The sequence below is a fragment of the Rutilus rutilus genome (genome assembly GCF_951802725.1).
Source record: "Rutilus rutilus genome assembly, chromosome: 4".
Lineage (NCBI taxonomy): Eukaryota > Metazoa > Chordata > Actinopteri > Cypriniformes > Leuciscidae > Rutilus > Rutilus rutilus.
This window is the reverse complement of record NC_140212.1, coordinates 39,993,156-40,013,675: the sequence shown is the minus strand read 5'-3', so window position 1 is coordinate 40,013,675 and position 20,520 is coordinate 39,993,156. Positions and strand designations below refer to the sequence as shown.

Sequence of the window (20,520 nt, the reverse complement as noted above, 5' to 3'; positions counted from 1 at the left end):
AGCATGTTTGTGTTATCATTCTCTGGGGGAATACCCATTGATTGGTCCACACTTTGATTGATGTCTTTTAGACCAATAGTTTTTGAGAAAAGTGGGAAAAAGTACCTCCTCCGCCTGTACGGAAGATGATAGGAGTTAACGATGTTCCGTACAGGCATACAATGGTGTTCCGTACAGAGGGCATCATTTGATTTCAACCGCGAAATGGACGTTTAACTGATCAAGAAAACATCATTTAACATAATTTAAGTGAATAAGAAAGGTGAGTACCTTTTTATTTTATTAAAATGTTAGTTAATTGCTGCTTTAATAAGCTAGAGTACCATGCAAGTTAGACATGATTGTGTCCTGATGTTAATCATGGCATGTGAGTTAAGCATTAACCACGTGAAACGTTAGTGAATAACCATATCTTTCTTAAGACAAAGAAGGACAAACAATTTGCATTGATTTAAAAAAAAAAAACGTTTTATTATCGAAGTAAAAAACGTAAGAACATAAATTAGCAGTGTGTGTGTGTGTTTAACGTAAAGTTAAAACTATTTACATTTAACAAACTGATTAAAAAAATAACAGAACCAGACATTAAACCTTTGTGTGTGTGTGTGTGTGTGTGTGTTTGTGTGTGTATGTCTCTGTGTGTGTGTGTGTGTGTGTGTCTGTCTGTGTGTTTAACTATTTACATCTAACCAACTGATTAAAAAAATAACAGAACTAGACATTAAACCTTTTTTGTGTGCACCATTTACAATGTGTGTCTGTGTGTGTCTGTGTGTTTAACTATTTACATCTAACAAACTGAATAACTGTGTGCATAACGTGTAATATTTATGTGGACAGACAACATTTATGGCAAAGCCAGTCAGTGTCTGGCACTTCCTCCACCCCAGCGCACTCCAGGTGGAACCATAAATGGCACAGATCACACTGGACCCATTCATCTATGGTGTCATCTCCTGAGCCAGGTGGGACCACTTTTCTGCATATGGCACAGTGTTCTCCATCCTCTTCAGTCATAGGCGGTGCCTGCTTTTGTCTTTTGGCCTCCTGGGCTTGCCTTTTTTCCTCCTTCTTCTTTGCCATCTCTTCCTTCCGCTTTCTTTTCTTCTCTTCTTTTTCTTTCTCCTCTGCTTCGTTTTCTACCAGCAGGTTGAAATATTCATCACTGGTAATCACACGGGCTGGAAGCGGAATGCGACGCCTCACTTTCTCTGACCTCTCCAGGGCGGGGCTCATAAGGACGTTGGCCAGACTCTCGGGGATTACACCTGCTGCCACCAGGTAATTTTTAGGGGTTGCTCTTTTGCAGGTGGGGCAAGGTGTTTGAGTGGTGGATGGTGTTGCTGAAGGAGTGGCGTGAGTGCTGGATGGTGTGGCGTGAGTGCTGGATGGTGTGGCGTGAGTGCTGGATGGTGTGGCGTGAGTGCTGGATGGTGTGGCGTGAGTGCTGGATGGTGTGGCGTGAGTGCTGGATGGTGTGGCGTGAGTGCTGGATGGTGTGGCGTGAGTGCTGGATGGTGTGGCGTGAGTGCTGGATGGTGTGGTGTGAGTGCTGGATGGTGTGGCGTTAGTGCTGGATGGTGTGGTGTGAGTGCTGGATGGTGTGGCGTGAGTGCTGGATGGTGTGGCGTGAGTGCTGGATGGTGTGGCGTGAGTGCTGGATGGTGTGGCGTGAGTGCTGGATGGTGTGGCGTGAGTGCTGGATGGTGTGGTGTGAGTGCTGGATGGAGTGGCGTGAGTGCTGGATGGTGTGGCGTGAGTGCTGGATGGTGTGGCGTGAGTGCTGGATGGTGTGGTGTGAGTGCTGGATGGTGTGGCGTTAGTGCTGGATGGTGTGGTGTGAGTGCTGGATGGTGTGGCGTGAGTGCTGGATGGTGTGGCGTGAGTGCTGGATGGTGTGGCGTGAGTGCTGGATGGTGTGGCGTGAGTGCTGGATGGTGTGGCGTGAGTGCTGGATGGTGTTGCTGAAGGAGTGGCGTGAGTGCTGGATGGTGTTGCTGAAGGAGTGGCGTGAGTGCTGGATGTTGTTTCTGAAGGAGTGGCGTGAGTGCTGGATGGTGTGGCGTCAGTGCTGGATGGTGTGGCGTGAGTGCTGGATGGTGTGGCGTGAGTGCTGGATGGTGTGGCGTCAGTGCTGGATGGTGTGGCGTCAGTGCTGGATTGTGTGGCGTCAGTGCTGGATGGTGTGGCGTGAGTGCTGGATGGTGTGGCGTGAGTGCTGGATGAATCTGCAGATGGGAGAATTCTCACCACCTAAGAAAGTAAAACATTTGTAAAACTCATTAGCAAACTTAAAAGAAAAGCATGTAGCTTAGAGGATTAATTATCGTTGTATTAATGTTAAAATTACCTGGGTTGTGTCCACAGCACCCCTGGACAAAGGAAATATTCCAGCCTTGCGGAACCCAGCCTTAATGGTTTGGGCTGTCACAGCAGTGGGGTACACACTCTTGAGGAGAGAAGAGAACTGCTTCTTCCCCACGACTATATCCCCTCGGACCAGACCCAGCCTGGCAGCCAAGGTGGAGAATTCAGTCTTCAGCGGGTTGAAGACCGCAATATCCAGCGGCTGAAGGATGTGTGTGGTGTGGGCAGGAAGGCAAATCATTTCAACCACATTTTCTCTACAGAACATGATTAAATTTTTTGATACGTGTGTCTCGTGTTGGTCCATGATTAATACCAGTGGTCTCTCCTTAGGGGCATACAGGATAAAATGGTGGAGCCATTTCAGAAATAGCTCCGAATCCATATATCCCTTATCCTGGATTCCATAGAGGGCGTTGGGGGGCCCATCCAGCCTATATGCAGTGCTTGGAAGGCAGCCGGGGTAAATGATTAAAGGTGGAATGCTGTCCCCGGCTGCATTCACACAGCAGTGGACTGTGATGTGCTCCCGTGTCGTGGTCTGCTATTGGTAGACGTGTTTCCTCCCGGTCTGGCACAGGACCTTCTCCCTAGACCGCGGCTTGTCCCCAAAGCCAGTCTCATCGCAATTGAAGATGAGCTGTGGCTTTTCATCCAAGCCGTGCGTCACATAGAGGGCCTCATATATTTAAAAAAAAAACTCAATAGCCTCTGGTGTAGCACCATGCACTCTAGCTCTGTCAAGGGAGTCTGCCGTCCGTGAGGTCAGTTCCGGATGGCGGGCCTTAAACCGGGACCACCAGACATCACTTGGTCCCTTCTCTAAATTGACAGTGGTGCTGTCTGCTCTGCCACTCTCCTTAATTATCCCAGTCACAAGTATTTTTACTAATGACCTTGTTACTGGGAAGCCATGATCCGCCATCCAGAAAATAAAAGAAATAAGGGCGTCCTCCTCTGTGGGTGTCAGGGCCGAATTAGGATGGGGGTTGTGGGAATATATATTTTTTCTTGTAGTCTTGTAGAGTGGTGTGGGGAATGCCATACTTCTTTGCTGTGGCCCTCAAACTTGCTCCTGCTCTTACTTCCTCTACTGCCTGCACTAAGATATGCTTTGTGTACAGCATTTTTTTTCCTGACATCTTTCCTGACATCTCTTGGTTTTTACGTTTCCTTTAAAATTATCATACGTTATAACATTTTTAAAATCACGTTCACTTCAAAATATATATCATTAACGTTACAACTGTGTAAATAAAAACAATTTATAAACAATCATTTGATGTATGAAGTCTTATTAAATATGTGTGAATATCCTATCATTGTGTTTAACTTTTAAGTGAATGTTAAATAACATCATAGTAGATTTAGTTAATGTTTAATTTGTTGAATAATGTTAAAATAATTAATGTAACAAGTTATGTTAACATTAACTTAACTGACCCTTTATGAATATAAACATCACTGCACGCAGGATGATAGGCAAACCGCGTCTGTCCTGACAGACGTGCTGCCTTTTTTACCTCAGAGCGGCGCCAAACAGTGATCACCCGCAATTGTTTAAATATTCCCATTTCAAAGCATTTAATCAACAAAAAGGTAATATATTTAACAAATTGTGATAACATAATATTAATTTAATAAAGAATGTAATACTGTGAAAAGTTTAAATTAAATCGAAATGTACATTTTTGCTGCTCTAGTTGTCTCCCCACCCAAGCAGCTGTTTGAAGTGTTAGCTTGCCCACCGGGCATTTTCAAGAGCAGTGGGCGCACATAGCAAACTTACTCAAATATCTCAGGAACAAACGGCTGGACTGTCTCTGTCTTGATCGGAGATGAAAGAGGGATAAATGAAGACGACACAGATATATATATTGTTTATGACCTGGAAGTATTTATTCAGCAATTGGCGGCAAAAGTTCATCTGTACGGAACATCGTTGTTGTACGGAACACGGTTAGTCTACGTTACTGCATTTACAGTAGTGGTCGACCGATATATCGCCATGGTCATGATACAGCACTTGACTCTCGTACATTATGGCTTATATAAAGGCAGTCAATTAGAAATGCATTACTCATATACTTTTTCAATGAGAAAATACCCCGAGAGGGCTTGAAAAACACAAATAAATCATACATCGCCGCAATCCTCAGTTTATTTTCTTCACGTTCTTCAACCAGACCTGTTGAAAAAAAAAAAAAAACGCCAATAGTCTCATGGCCCTAGGCCTTATAGCATAGTGATTTGCATAGTGATTTGATTGGTTATAGGCCAACTATGCAGATATTGCTCAAATATATACACCAAACCCCCCTCCCCCAATTTTAAATCATTTATTAAAATAAATTTGACAATTTATAAAAAAAAAATAAAAAAAAAAGACACACAAAGAACAATGAGAAAGTCTGACATTTTTATTAAGGTAAATAAAACATTCCAAAGAGCATTATAAACAAGCATTAAAAATGAATGGGGGAACAAAAACAAGAAAAAAAATTGAAAGGAACAAAAACAAATATATCATGAACATTCCAAAGAACATTATAAACATACATTAAAATGAATTATAAAAAAAAAAAAAAAAATGAACAAAGGTGTAAAGGAATAAAATATAAAACGTGGAGATAAGCAACATGCACATCAAAAAGGAACAAATATACAAAGTATACAATATAAAACGAGATCAATAAATAAGAAATTAAAGTGTATATAAAATATATGTAAATATAAATTTTTCAAACTGCCATGATGCACTGGTGGTGTGACGTAGCGTGGGTCAGCCTCTAGTCTGGTTTGTAGTACCTGGCAGAGAGCAGATAACTCTGTGGTTCTGTTTGGTGGAGACCTCACCATCCACACTGGCCTTCCATCAACAACAGCATCTTCATCAGACATCAGTTCTATTGTTGCAGTCTTCCACAGTTCCCTTTCTGTGTTAGTTTGTACAACACTGGACCTGGTCTCCAGCAACTGCAAAACATGACAGTAATTGAACCACTAAAACACAGAGAGGAGGACAGTTACATTCTGAAGAAGGAAAAAAAAAAACTGCTTAAAGGAGCTGTATGTAAGAAATGTATTTCAATTAATCATAAAATGGCCCTGATATGTCACTAGACATTAAGAAATCATGTTCATTTCAAATACTTATATCACTGACAACAGTAGTCCGGCCAGGATATTGTCATTTAAAAAGTGATGTTGCAGCCCTCAACTGATGTTGATGTTGTCATCTTGTGTTTTGGCCTGAAGCGCCACCCTCCACCTATCTACCAATCACGAAGTCAGTAGTGTTTCGGCATCGGGGTTGCCAGCTCTGCTCTAGTTACCACAGCTACGTAGCAGCCTATGTTCCTGCTGGATCCTGCAGCCTATCTGGCAACCTCGAGTCAGGGGGGAGGGGGAGGGGATACACCGCTCTACAGTAATTTGAAAGTGATTGCAGTACCAGTTTTGGCCACAATCTTACATACGGCTCCTTTAACCAGTTTCTTAACTTACCCGTCTCTTTCTTTGACGGTTCTTTGCAGTGTTCTTCATAGTGTTTCTTTTCTGGGCCTTTTCAGGCTGAGCCAAAGAATACTTCCTCTGCAAAGTCTCAAAATACGTCTTGCAACCTGTTAAATAAATCATAAATAAATGTAATGCCAATAAAACAGAGGACATTAAAATGATTACAACATCTTTAAGATGTCCTTAATTCTTCGAAGAGGTAAGTGGTCACAGCCAGGTTATGTGATGAATTTATTCTGGGGGGAAAAGTTGCAGGCATCATTAATGAAATTCAGTTTTGGTATTTCAAATCCATATAGTAGTAGATTAAACTAACATTTACAGTATACAATACGGAGTCTTACCCGGTTTGTGGATCATATTTGTGTGGGTTGTTCTCTGAATTATGGAGGCACCATACAGATTCCTGTAAAGTTTGAAATTAAAAAGCGTTTAAATGGATTCACAATCTGCAAGAACCACAAAACTGAATTTTCAGTTTGAATAAGTTGGCCATCACAGTAAACATAAGAGACAAAACATATCCGTTCATAAATCTTTAAGATGTCACGCAGCGCCTCTGATATCTTCCGGTTCGTGCCGCCTTCTGCCTATACAAGGCCACCAGTGCAGGTGTGTGTTGGTCAAGCACAGCATAGAACTGGTTCCGTATGTTGACGTTTGTGATGTGTTGGAACTCAGCACAAAGCTACAAAAACAAACAAAAATAATTATATAAAAAGACTAATACTCGATTTGCAACAGAAAACACATTTGTGATGCAACATGTTCTGTTAAAATACATTGTTGAGCAACATGGTCACATGCAAAGTGATAGTTCTTACACACAGTGAATAGTGGCATTTGCTGTTCCATTTGAATGTGATACATATTAAAAATTTGGCAAAGAAATATGTGTGAAGAGTGGCAGAAAAGAGAAGTGAGTCTGTTTTACCTGTGATTCAATCCGAAGAGCCTGTGATTTCCCCAAGAAGACCTGCACAGATAAAACAATCAATATGAAACCAGTCAAATTATGCAATCAACCTCTTTACAAATTAATGATACAAAATTTTAAGTGAATGTAACTTACCAATAAAGTTGCTCTCTGATGACAATGTAGGTCTGCACATGCACACAAAAACAGACAGCAAGATATTTAATTTTTAAGAGACTTTTGATTGATGCTAATGAATTAGGCTCCAAATAAAAGAAATGGTGAAAAATAGTTACAGCCTAAATTAACCATGGTTTTATCAAGTTTTATCAAAAGCTTGGAGTGAGATCACATGCGGTTAGGGGAGAAGCCCTAATGGAGCCCCGCCCCCGCCCCCAATTTTACCCATTGTTCATAATTAACCAGCACAAATTGAAATTATAACAATTGCTAAATCTGATAAATGACAGAGCAATTCATCACATCAAATATACTCTTTAATGTTATATTTCAAAATTACAAATATACAAAAATTACAAAAATATAACAAATTTCTCCAAACAGTTTGGAAAAACAAATCTTTTTGCATTTTGAATGTGTCTAGTCGAAATCGAAATACAAATGCAATGGCAATGATTAATGTATGTTTTGACAGGATATAAAATATTACCCAGAGCACTCTGCTTTAATACATGTAGCCTTAATGTAACTAGAAAGACTATTAATACATGTAGCCTTAATGTAACTAGAAAGACTATTAATACATGTAGCCTTAATATAACTAGAAAGACTATTAATACAGTATAATATATAATTTAAAATAAGATGAAGAAATACATCTTCATTCCTTCCCATACCCACTAACATTTCCCTTAGTTTCAGATAACGTAAGCTGGCCAAACTGAGCCAAAGCTTCTGGCCTGGTTGCAAAGTAGTTGTAGAGTTTTTGACTGCATCAATAATAATGTATACGATGGGCTATATATTAAATGTTCTAGCCTAAAAATGTTAGACGAGCTTTCTTCCAACTTACCTTCTCCATCACGAGGTGTGTTCGCGCGATGTTGTTGGTTACCTAGTAACGAACGTATGGTGGCCGAAAATGTTCCGTCAACTTCCGTGTGTTCGCGCATCTATGTTGTCTAGTAACGAACGCAATCTGGCCGAGATACGTGCTGGCGGCAGGAAACTTCACTTTGTGTGCCTGCGCCTCGTATACAACGTTATATATAAAGCTTGCAAGACAACTTGGTTGGCATTGCCTTTTCAGCGTGAGAAATACACGGTGTGGCGTGTGAGCTGGTTGAATTGCGTTTGTCTCACGGCCAATGCGTGAGACTTGAGAACCCTGATTAACATTTGAGTCACCTTGATTTTGGGGGATGCTCACTGCACTCCTTCCACTTAAACCTATAATGAAAAGACGTTTGTAAAGGTTTTATAAAAAACGTGCATAGTTCATTCGGTAACTATTATGTCCATAACCTTAACTTTGTTTGAGAAAAAGTTAACGTAACTGCTAACGTTAGCCACTAGCTCATTTGAGTGCATGTAGGAATAACATCACATTGAACTTACCAGAGCAGGGCGCTTAACACAAACAGCAGCAACACACTCAAAAACAGAAGGACTATCGCTTGCTGAAAAGAGTTATTGACTAACGTAAACATTATTGCCCTGCTATGGCCACGACATTAACAGTAACGTTACACAGGATATTCTGTGACTAGCAGGTGGACTGACGGCAATCGCGCCCGCAGCACCGCGCTTGCAACTTAAAAATAGCCTCGTCTAACAGTCAAATATCACGTGTAATATGATATTCTTACAATATTACTACAAACAAAGTAGTTTTGAAGTGTTTTGGTTTACTTACAAGTTGTTTCATGCTGATACCACATCGCTCGAGAGGGTAGCCATCTAGGATAGATTTTTCAGGTAACGTCAGTTAGGGCCGCACGTCATGACGTCATATCACGTGATCGACAGTACACTTAAAAATAGTGAGTTAACCAGCGGTGTTCACTCAGAAATGCTGAGGCACACAAACATAAAAATACATATTTGTTCATAGACATTAATAGTTTTAAGGTTTATTAACTCAGCAAGAGATTTTAACTGTAGTGACCTCAGTCTTTATAAGCTAGTAGTACTGTTCGGGCACAGTGTGACGAGACGAGTCAGTGGAGTAGAAAAGCTCAGGTTCCTTCTACCTTTTTGCAAATATATTTTTATTGAATTTTACAACACATTTAGCAAAAGAACAAATATAGTCCTCTTAAATACAAACATAACTTACTCACAACCCTCCTCTCCCCAATAACCCAGGCAGTAGTAAAAAACAATAAATAAAAAATAGAAAAAAAAAAAAATATATATATATATATATACATACATATATATACATATACATACACACATACATACATATACATATATACATACACACATACATACATATATATACACATACACACATACACTTCTGTTACAAATTAAGCATTTACTACAACTTCACACATCTATAGCCTCTTCAATATCACCTTCTTTGACAAATCTCAAGAACATATCCCAAATTTCGTAGAATTCAGAAGACTTTCCCTTAATAACATATGTTAGTTTCTCAAGGGCCAAACTGGAAATCAGGTTTTTTAGCCAAAGTCCAAGGGAAGGACAACTTGTATTCTTCCAGCAAAGGGCAATTGAACGCCTGGCTTGTAGTAGGCACAAATCCACCAGTTTTTTCTCTTTGTTGGGCAGAGAATAATTGTCTACATAAATACCCAATATACATATTATCGGGCTTAAAGATATAGGGGTAGTCGTAAATTGAGATATATAATGAGTAACTTTCCTCCAAAACTTTTGCACCTCAACACATTCCCATACACAATGAAAAAATGTGCCTTGGTAAATATTGCATTTAAAACACAAGTCCGGAATATTAGGGTTAAATTTATTTAATATTACAGGAGTGATATAAGTTCTCATTATCCAGTTATATTGTAATAGTCTTAAACAAGTATTTATAGTTTGAGTTTGTGCTTTTAAACATATTGTACCCCACTCATCTAATGAAATGTCTTTATTTAAATCTTGCATCCATTCTCGTCTTTTATTTTCACAATTTTCTTTATGATTCTGTACCAGTATATTATATAATTGGGAAATTCGCCCTTTACTGAAACATTCTTGTGTGGAAAAGGTTTCCAGTGTAGACAATGAAGGGAGTTGCACAGATTTCTTTAATTTTGAAAAAATAAAACTTCTAAGCTGTAGGTATTTAAAAAAATGTTTCCGGGGTATATTAAACTTTGATACCAGATTGTCAAATGACATTAAAATATTGTCCTCATATAAGTCCATCAATCGAACTATTCCTTTATTCAACCATAGTTTAAACCCCATATCATTTTTAGCTGGAATGAAATATTCATTCCCCCAAATCGGGGAAAAGCAAGACAGCAAGGGGGCCTCTCCGAGAAATTTATGAACTTCGTACCAGATCATAATGGTATTTTTTACAAATGGATTTTCTGTTTTACGCTTTAGTTCTTTAAGGGGTGCTGAATGTAAAAAGCTGTCAAGTGTCAAGCCTTTTGCAGCCAACATTTCAACCTGTAACCAAGGCAAATTGGTTTCTCTAGAGAACCAGAACATCGCAGCCCTCATTTGAGCAGCCCAATAATACCACAATAAATTTGGTAATTGAAGCCCCCCCCTGTCATAGGGCAAATATAGAAGGGAAAGTCGAAGTCTAGGCTTCCTGTTGTTCCAGATAAAATTAGAAAGAAGTTTGCTCACTTTTTTAAAAAAAGCAGGGGGAGGGGCAAGTGGTAACGATTGAAAGACATATAAAAACCTCGGTAATACGTTCATCTTAATCACATTTATTCTTCCCATTAAAGACAGGGGCAGCGTCATCCATCTAGTCGTCTCCTCAGACACCTTCGCCATTAGAGGTTCATAGTTGGCTGAACTGAGTGAATCTATTTTAGGGGTTATTTTAATTCCTAAGTAATCAAAACCATTAATAGCATTAACAAACGGATGTACTACTTTTGGATTAATTCTCTCTTGTTCATTTAGAAACATGATTGATGACTTGTCTTTATTTATTTTAAAACCAGAAAAAACACTGAACATGCCCATGAGCTCTAAAAGGGAAGGTATCGATTTTTCAAGCTCTGATAGAAACACTATGGTATCATCAGCATATAAGGCAATGCGGTGTTCTAAAACTGCTGTATGAATACCACGAATTATTGGATGTGATCTAATTGCTATTGCTAGTGGTTCCATGGATAATACAAAGAGTAAAGGCGAAAGCGGCGAGCCCTGCCTGGAACCACGACTTAATTTAAATGGTTGTGAGATAAAATTGTTAGTAAGTACCTCTGCAGTAGAATCAACTAATAGAATTTCCATCCATCTACGGAAATTGTCACCCAGACCAAACCGTGCAAGAACCTCCAACAAGTACGGCCATTCAAGTCTGTCGAATGCCTTTTCGGCATCGAGAGATAGGATGGCCGTATCAGTTGCACCGTCCCCGGAATGTACCAAATTGAGTACCTTCCTAACATTGTGGAACCCCTGACGATTCTTAACAAAGCCACACTGGTCTGAATGTACCAGCAGAGGTAGGACCTTCTCAAGTCTCATCCCCAAGGCTTTAGCAATAATTTTTGCATCAGTATTCAAAAGTGAAATAGGTCTATATGACCCACATTCTACAGGTGACTTTCCTGGCTTCAAAATAAGAGTGATCAGGGCACTTTTCAACGAGGGAGGAAGAGAACCTTGCCGAAAAGCTTCTACATACATATCTAGTAACGGGCCTATTAATTTATCTTTGAATTCCTTATAAATATCTATTGGGAGTCCATCTGGACCCGCCGCCTTTCCGCCCCTCATTTTAAGAATAGCATTAGAAACTTCTTCTAATTCCAATTCCCTATCTAGCTCAAGTTTTGTTGCTTCGGAAATAGAGGGAATATCCAATCCATCCAAAAATGTATTTTGAGTACTGATGCTTGTAGGAAATTCGGTATGATACAGAGATTTGTAAAATGATACAAATGTACCATTAATCTCACCCGGATCATTTGTAATTTCTCCTCTCCCATTTCTAATTTCATTAATAGCTTTTTCTGATGTTAATTTCTTAAGTTGCCAGGCCAACAGTTTACTGGGTTTCTCACCCTGATCATAAAAAGTTTGCTTTAGTCTTAATATACTGCTTTCAGCTTTTAGTGTTGAAAGTTCCTCATATTCAGCTTTTAAAGCTAATAATTTTTGCTTAGTTTGTACAGATTTATCTAGGTTTAATATTTTCTCTAAATCTCTAATTTCAGCATCTAACTCACGCATCTTTTGTCTATCTTTGTTAAATTTGGAACTAGTATAACTAATCATTTGACCTCTAATAAATGCCTTAAAGGCTTCCCATCTAATGGCCGCCGAGGTTTGATCTGTATTTATTGAAAAATACAAGTCTATCTGTTCCCCAACAAATTTAATGAAATCAGAGTTTTGCAACCATCTAGGCTGCAAACGCCATCTAGGGGAACTTTTGATTGCTTGAGTGTCTAAATAAAATAATGAGGTGGGGGAATGATCCGACAAAACCGCACTATCGTATATACAACTTTCTATATTAGGCAATAAAGAAACAGAAATTAAGAAGTAATCTATACGAGAGGAGGTTTTAGATAAAGAAGAGAAACATGAGTATTCCCTTTTTAATGGATTTAGTGTTCTCCAAGGGTCGAATAGATTTAAATCTTTCATGGCTTGTCTTATTTTCTTTCTACTTTGAGAGTGAGAACTATCCAGGCCTGAAGAGCGGTCAAGCAACGGGTCAAGAGTGCAATTAAAATCACCTGCTACTATCACTGTTCCAGGTAGCGAGGCAATCAATAAGAAAAGATTCTCAAAAAAAGCCGGATTATCATCGTTTGGGGCATAAATATTGACCAAATTAATCATTTTACTCATATAAGTTCCCTGCACTATCAGGTATCTACCAGCCTTGTCTGTAATGTTCTTATTTACTTGGAAGGGTACAGACTTATGGATCAACATCATAACTCCTCTTGAATGAGAAGAAAAACATGAAGCCAAGACCTGACCTGGCCATCTTCTTTGTACCTTTTGGAGTTCCTCTTTAAGTAAATGAGTTTCCTGAAGAAATACTATAGAGGATTCCAATTGCTTAATCCTCGTCATCACTTGCTTTAGTTTAATTATTTTAATAATCCCCCTTACATTCCAAGAGGTGAGTTTAAGCTTCTTTATCTGTGAGATTTTGCTTTAATTTAAGACAGATTGTACAGCATAGCAATAGTCATATAAAGTAAATAATCATTCGATGTGGAAGTTAACCAAGAAATCATCCAATCTAAGAAGCTAGTATAGAAAACATAAAAACAAATGAATAACTCAAAAACCTGCCATGAACACCCCCCATTAGCTGTTATCCCGAACTGAACAGCCTGCCCCCTCCCCCCTTTATCAACTTGGGATATAGTTATGTCCCAACACTGATCCAATATTAACAAGGGAGCAGTTAAACCAAGCCAAGTGCTTATTAAGATCAATAAAAACAAAACCATAAAACAAACAAAAATCGTGTGTGACCTGGCTTTGGAATTACACAAAAAAAAAAAAAATAATAATAATAATAAAAAAAAATAATAATAATAATAATAATAAAATAATAATAATACAAATTATAATAATAATAACTCTTAAAATAAATGTACATTTCCCCAAAATGTGTCTTACTGCCTAACATTGTAGGTTACTGGACTTATTGTAGGAAAACGGTTTAAAGAAAAAAGAAAGAAAAAGGGAAAAAAATAAATAAAAAAAAAAGAAGAAAAAAAATGTATTACGTACATACAAAATAAAATGATAACCGAGCCATCTGTGTATATAAATACACTAGTGATAGTTAAAGTAAGAACCTACCCAGCTGAGAATAGAAGAAGTGCACAAAAATATAACTCCGAGCCACTTTGTTCTCGCTAGGATTCAGATAAAGAAAATCTGACAAGTGTTCTTTTAGGTTCTGTCCACTTCACCTGCACTTTGTATTCTCTGCAAAAACTTATCCGCCTCAACTGGGTCCTCAAACTCACGGGTCTGTCCATCGATAGTCAGGCGCAGCTTGGCTGGGTAAACTATCCCATAATTGACGTTCATGGATCTCAACCGTTGTTTAACTCCGTCAAAACGCCTTCTTTGACGGTGAAGATCCGCGGATAAATCGGGGAAAAATCTGACTTCATGATCTCCATACATGATCTTGCCTTTAATCCTCGCAGCTCTCATCACTCTGACTTTATCTTGGAAGTTCAAAAACTTCACGATCAGCACTCTTGGAGGAGATGATCGACTGGATTGTGAACGGCCAGGTAGTCTGTGCGCTCTTTCGATGATGGGCGGCGCGGGAAAAGTTGCCGGGCCCAGCACTTCAGGTAACCATTTTTCTAAGAATGCGACCGCGTCGGGATTTTCCACCTTTTCGGGAAGATTGACCAGTCTTAGGTTCGATCTTCGAGAGCGGTTTTCTAGATCGTCTAGTTTGTGTGAAAGGGAGGCTAGACGTTTAACTACCTCTTCCATTTTGCCCTTCTATGTAGAAACCGTGTCTTCTACGTTGCTAATTCGCTCTTCGGCCATATCCATGCGTCCCGAGAAGTCTCTAACATCCTTTTTTACCTCATGAATCGCGTTAAGAACGCCATCTATTTTTGTCGCAAAGTCACTTCTCATCATGTCCAGCTTTTGGATCACATCCAGATTCTGGCCAGTGTTGGTACAACTTTCCTCAGGTTGGGAAGCGCTGCATGCGTTACCTGACGAGCTAGCTACACTGCTAGCATCCCCCTCATCATCCTGGTCCTTGCATGGCGAGGAGTCCGATTTATGTTTTATTTTGGATTTTTTCGACGGCATTTCGGTTCTTAATTCACCTCAAGAAATTAGTGAAAAATAAAATAAACTTGTATAAACAAAAAGACGGATAATATACAGGATTTTCAACAAATAATGCCAGGAGCTCACCAAAAGACGTGCACTCAGCTCGGAGTCATAACCACGCCCCCCTTCTACCTTTTTAATAAATATCAAGTCACCTTTATGTATACAGCGCTTTTTACAATACAGATTGTTTCAAAGTAGCTTTACAGAGATAACAGGAAAATAATGCAAGAATTGTTTCCAGAAGAAAATAGCTTCACAGTCCAGCTTAAGTCAGTTCAGTGGTGATTCATTTTGTTGTATAAATAAATAAATAAATTTAAATGTGTAAATATATAGCCACTTTGGAGAAAACCGTGATGTCATCGTCCAGCTCAGTTCAGATCTCATATAATAGTGTCAACACAGGCAGATCAATAATATTGTTGAATATTAAATTAAATGTCCCCAACTAAGCAAGCTAAAAGCCAATTGTTAAAAAGGTGACAAATGTTGTTGTCTGCAATTTGTAAAACTTCACAATCAAATTTGAGATATTCTGAAATGTTTGGTTCATTTTTCTTTATTTGTTCGATTAAATTCCTTTGTTTTTTAAATTCATTCAATATTCAGATGTTTTTGTGAACGTATATGTTCAGACTGGGTGTTTATTTTGTCCTGTTTTTATAAAAAATATTTGACTAAGAGACCGTTCTTTTTTCTTTTTTTTAATTTTCATGGTTTTAAGGCCCTGACACAGGTCGACATGAGCCAACCCTAGAGTCGGCTTTAGTTATTGCTAGTTCTTTGACGTCGGTTTTGTGTTTCAGGGTCTTAAGAATTTATTTATTTTTCTGTACAAAAAGCTTGTTTGCTGTAGCCTATAGTAATCCAGAGATAATTCAATCCTGAAGTCCTCCCTGGCCACCCCTCCCTCTGAGAACAGCCAGCACTGTGTTAGTGTTAGTCATTAACATATGAAAGGTCTTCACACCTAACTGAAATTTAGATTAAACTGAAATTTCACGGATTCCTGTACATGACCACATATGTGAGGTTTCCGGGTTTATCTGGAAATATACTGTTCCATGTTACTCTGATCCGCTTTTTCCCACATACATCCGGCAAACATCAAATTACACAGGAGTTTACCATGCCCGTATTTTGCCGGATTTGAGTCTTTTCATGCAGTGCAATTTTTTGGGGTATAATATGTCACAGTTTATTTTGCTATCCTGACTTACATAAATTACCTATAGTGTCCTGCACCCACTTGTAACAAAATGTATATCTGCTGTCTGAATAATTTTTGGTTTGACTGCATATACACTGCTCAAAAAAATTAAAGGAACACTTTGAAAACACATCAGATCTCAATGGGGAAAAATATCATGCTGGATATCTATACTAATATTGACTGGGTAATGTGTTATGAACGAAAGGATGCCACATCGTTTGATGGAAATGAAAATAATCAACCTACAGAGGATTGAATTCAAAGACACCCCGGAAATCTAAGTGAAAAAATGATGCAGCAGGCTTGTCAATTTTGCTGAAATTTCATTGCAGCAACTCAAAATGGTTCTCAGTAGTTTGTATGGCCCCCACGTGCTTGTATGCATGCCTGACAACGTCGGGACATGCTCCTACTGAGACGACGGATGGTGTCCTGGAGTATTTCCTCCCAGATCTGGACCAGCGCATCACTGAGCTCCTGGACAGTCTGAGGTGCAACCAGGTGATGTCAGATGGACCGAAACACAATGTCCCAGAGGTGTTCTATTGGATGTAGGTCAGGTGAGCGTGGTGGCCCTTCAATGGTATCATTCCTTCATCCTCCAGGAACTGCCTGCATGCTCTCGCCACATGAGGCCGGGCATTGTTGTGCACCAGTAGGAACCCAGGACCCACTGCACCAGCATAGGGTCTGACAATGGATCCAAGGATTTCATCCCGATACCTAATGGCAGTCAGGGTGCCATTGTCTAGCCTGCAGAGGTCTGTGCGTCCCTCCATGGATATGCCTCCCCAGACCATCACTGACCCACCACCAAACCGGTCATGCTGAACGATGTTACAGGCAGCATAACATTCTCCACGGCTTCTCCAGACCCTTTCCTGTCTGTCACGTGCTCAGGGTGAACCTGCTCTCATTTGTGAAAACCACAGGGCACCAGTGGCGGACCTGCCAATTCTGGGCCCGGTTTTTCAAAAGGTTTAATCCGGATAAAATTGATCCGGATTTAGTAATCCTTTTTTTTTGCGATCCGTGATCACGTAATCCAGCTTACTTTTGAGCCAGTTTTTCAAAGCAACATCGGATTGGATCAATCTGATCCGGATAGGAACTTTTCAGGATCACCAAATCCTGTTTACTAGAGCCTTAAATGGAACCAACAGTGTAGCCTACTGGCTTAGCAAAGAACAGCAGTTGGCAAAATACCGGTGGCCACAAATAACCATTGTTTATTTTAATTTTAAGAAACAGAAACACTGTAATAAACAGAAACATTTTACTTTCCTTATTTTGTTATAATGTTAAATTGTAGATTTTGTTGTTTTACCATATCTCATTAGATGTGACATGCTTCATATATGCTTCAAATATGAAGAAATGTATATATCATCAGTAAACATTGATTTTGTGATCATTCACTTAAAAAAAAAAACCTCTCTGGTTTTATTTGGTTCGAAAAATCACAACTGAATCCACCCTTCTGATGGGATCAGGATAATCCTGTTTTTTTGGATCAAATAGATCCTAATCCGAGTTCAAAGTTCTGAAAAACCCAAAGGGCAGGTTTGATCCAGATCAAATTTAAGATCGGATTACATGATCTGATCTTAGTTCAGAATCCCTCTTTTGCTTTTGAAAAACCCATTTCCAAGATTTGATCCAATCCGTGATCCGAAATCCCACTGGATTACTTTTGAAAAACTGGGCCCTGGTGTTCAATGGGAAATGCCAATCGAGCTCCCTGGTGCTGGGCAGTGAGCACAGGGCCCACTAGAGGACGTCGGGCCCTCAGGCCACCCTCATGAAGTCTGTTTCTGATTGTTTGGTCAGAGACATTCACACCAGTGGCCTGCTGGAGGTTCCTCCTCGCACAAAGGAGCAGATACCGGTCCTGCTGATGGGTTAAGGACCTTCTACGGCCCTGTCCAGCTCTCCTAGAGTAGCTGTCTGTCTTCCTGGAATCTCCTCCATGCTCTTGAGACTGTGCTGGGAGACACAGCAAACCTTCTGGCAATGGCACGTATTGATGAGCCATCCTGAAGGAGCTGGACTGCCTGCGCAACCTCTGTAGGGTCCAGGTATCGCCTCATGCTACCAGTAGTGACACTGACCCTAGCCAAATGCAAAACTGGTGAAAAACAGTCTGAAAAGATAAGTAGGGAAAAAATGTCAGTGGCCTCCACCTGTAAAACCATTCCTGTTTTGGGGGTTGTCTCACTGTTGCCCATCTAGTGCATCTGCTGTTAATGCCATTAACACTAAAGCAGCTGAAACTGATTACCAACCCCTTCTGTTACTTAACTGACCAGATCAATATCCCAGGAGTTTAACTGACTTGATGCTATTCTCTGATTAAAAAGTGTTCCCTTTATTTTTTTGAGCAGTGTATATATATATATATATATATACACAAAGTACTATTGCATTAATTTTGTCTGTGACATAACTGGATAGGGACGCATGGGGTTGTTGTGTAGGGAGAATGCAGCATCACCAACTATCACATGTGGGATTTGGACTCCAGTTCCAGGAAGATTGGCTGGTGGGGGCTTTGCTTGTGTTCAAGAAGCCTAGAACCAAATTGGCTCTCCTTGAAGACACCACCGTCACTTTCCCGTCCATATCCCCTTACATCCACCATGGTGAAGCGATATCTGGTGTCGCAGGAGGCCATCAGAACAATGGAGTGTGCGCCCTTGTAGTTTTAGTAGTCACTCACCGGTATGCGGTGGTGCCTTTGTCAACATGCTTTCCACAGTTCGGAAAGTTCCACAGTTGCCAAAAATCAGCTGCAATATTTTCCCATTGGGCAACTAAAGGGCAGGGAAGAAACTCTGGCTGCAGTGCTTTCCACAAAAGCTTTACAGACCTCTGACACTATGGAAGACACTGTGCTTGACGGCAGTTTGTAGCTAGCTGCTACAGACTGTTGGCTTCCACCTGAAGCTAAAATTCAAAGGGTGATCGCCAGTCTCCGTGTAAGGGTTACAGGCATATTGTGCGTACACTAAAGAAGAAACTCAACACAGTGGAACATAGAAACCTAACCGCCAAATAGTGTTTCAGCAGTTTAATTGCAGAGCAACAGACAGAATACAGAAGTATAAACACTGTCAGCTAGGAGCATAGCCTACGACGTAGGCTACAGCGTACACTCGATGGAGAAGTATAAATTGTATACTTCATGGAACACAAGAGTCTTTTATTTATCTGTTAATAGGTCTATCCCGAGAAGTGTTAACAGTCAATAACTATTAACATAAACTTACATGAAGTTTATTTAAAAGGCAACACATCCACTTCAATGTCTCCAAATATAAGAATGAATGGATTTAGATCACTGTGACCTCTCTTTATTTTAGCCACTGCCGCTGCATCTGGGAACTCCTGAGGTATTTTATGGGAGTCTTTTCCTAAACCTTAGGAATGAATTAGATGGTTAAAGTCAACCTGTAGTCTATTGAAAAGCCCTCTCTTTGGTGGTGGTGGTGGGTGCCAGTTATCTTAGTGTCACGGGTGACAAAAGCGCTTAGCGAGCGGAACCCTTCTTCTGAACCACGAGTTTCCTGAGGGAGCGATTTGTATGTAACGCATCTGACTCCGGTTCCGGGTGTGGCAGGAATTTTGCCCGGCCTGATTGGCACTGATGCACTGCAGGTGCGAGAAAGAGAGACACAGCCTCCACATAGGCTTTCCGCTTTACAAATCAAACATAAAAGAGCCATTGAGAGAAGCGTTGGTGGGTGGATGGTGGTCGTGTTGACGGTGGGCGGGAGCTGGTTCTCTCGGAGCAGTTTTGGGCACAAGTGGCTCGGGGAAGCTGTCTGGATGGGAAGGTCTCCTGTTGAAATTGTCCGCATTGGGAGTTGTAATGGGCTGTGGGGAAGCCTCGTTGGGGTGCAAGCTGCCCATTGAAGTCTGCTGGATCAGAGTTCGTCTGTGGGAATCTGCTGGACTGATTTATCGATTGGATCTGTGCCGTGAAGGGAGAGAGAAAGATAAGTGAATTGATTTCATCTTACAAACATTTGAAAAGCTTGAAGAGGATACAGTGAATGTAAATCTGACTGTTGGGGAAGCTATGTGTTTCAGAGTGTGCTGAAGAGGAATTGAGGATTGAATATCCCCCCATGGGAGTGTAATGAATGGATTGAGACCTCTGATCAGCCCTATCGTGTGAGTGAATTGCAGTGCTTTTGCCTTATTGATACACATTGATTCATCGCTGTGGATTTGAAGTGAACACGAGTGTGGTGTTTTTGCTGAGAAGCGGCCCCAACCCTTGCTTACACGTTGTGGAAAGTTATGATCCCTGCTCTCCATTAGAAGCCCTGTGATTGTACAGCTACGCTGGTGAAACACTAACATCTTCTCTGCCTGAGCCCTGTGAGTGTACAGCTGCGCTGGCTAAGTGTCCATTAACCTCTTCTCTGCCTGAGTCCTGTGAGTACAGCTACGCTGGTGAAACACTATTAACCTCTTCTCTGCCTGAGCCCTGTGAGTGTACAGCTGC

At 40.3% G+C, this 20,520-nt stretch overlaps 2 protein-coding genes and 2 long non-coding RNA genes across 4 annotated transcripts in view; 3 read left to right on the top strand and 1 right to left on the bottom strand.

Annotated features, from left to right (window-relative positions):
• Window positions 1–20,520, top strand: part of LOC311289216 (tripartite motif-containing protein 16-like) — a 696,468-nt gene that overhangs the window by 489,112 nt on the left and 186,836 nt on the right. The window lies entirely within an intron of this gene.
• The window catches only part of LOC311289206 (NACHT, LRR and PYD domains-containing protein 3-like), a 216,782-nt gene that overhangs the window by 9,501 nt on the left and 186,761 nt on the right, over window positions 1–20,520 (top strand). The gene's annotated exons all lie outside the window — the stretch shown is intronic.
• Window positions 136–3,646, top strand: LOC311288713. The gene is made up of 3 exons (XR_014626981.1): window positions 136–262; window positions 841–1,281; window positions 2,368–3,646. It is a non-coding gene; the product is annotated as an uncharacterized lncRNA (long non-coding RNA).
• LOC311290159 lies at window positions 4,773–5,972 on the bottom strand. Its single transcript, XR_014627336.1, has 2 exons — window positions 5,875–5,972; window positions 4,773–5,343 (listed from the first exon to the last, which is right to left on the bottom strand). It is a non-coding gene; the product is annotated as an uncharacterized lncRNA (long non-coding RNA).